Source organism: Polistes canadensis, unplaced genomic scaffold (genome assembly GCF_001313835.1).
Source record: "Polistes canadensis isolate GaletaPanama2010 unplaced genomic scaffold, ASM131383v1 scaffold_539, whole genome shotgun sequence".
Classification (NCBI taxonomy): domain Eukaryota; kingdom Metazoa; phylum Arthropoda; class Insecta; order Hymenoptera; family Vespidae; genus Polistes; species Polistes canadensis.
The window spans coordinates 8,472-9,196 of NW_014570086.1; positions in this window are offsets into that span (position 1 = coordinate 8,472).

The following is a 725-nucleotide window of genomic DNA, read 5'->3' on the forward strand; positions in this document are numbered from 1 at the left end:
AGATTTAATAAGATGAGTAATTTAAATAAAATAAAAAAAGATTTAATAAGTTTAGTAATTTTTTTAAAATAAAAAAAAAATTTGATGAGTTAAGTACTTGCATTCAAATAGAAAAAAATTTGATGGGTTTAGTACTTTCGTTTAAATAGAAAGAGATTTAAAAAACTGAGAACTTTTATTTAAATGAAAAAAGATTTGATTTGTTAGGTAGTTTTATAAAAATGGAAAGAGTTTCGAGGAGTTGGGTACTTTCATTCAAATGAAAAGAAAATAAATAAATTAGTTACTATCACTTAAATAAAAATAGATTTAAAGTGTTAAATACTTTCATTTAAATCAAAAAAGATAAGATTTGTTAGGTTCTTTCATTCAAATATACATAGATTTATTGGATTGTGTACTTTTATTTAAATAGCAAATGTTTTAATAAGTTTGGTACTTTCGTTTGAATAGTGAGAGATCTAATAAGTAGATTACTTTATTTCCAATGAAAAGATATTTTTGTGTTGAGTACTTTCAATTTAGAAGAAAGAGATTTGATGAGTTGTGCTCTTTCATTTAAATATAAAGAGATTTGCTGAGTTGAATGCTTTATTTTAAATGAAAAAAATTTGATGAGTTGTGTACTTTCAATAAAATGGAAAGGGATTTAATGAGTTTAGTACTTAAATTTAAATAAAATGAGATTTGATAAGCTTAGTACTTTTATTTAAATGGAAAAATAT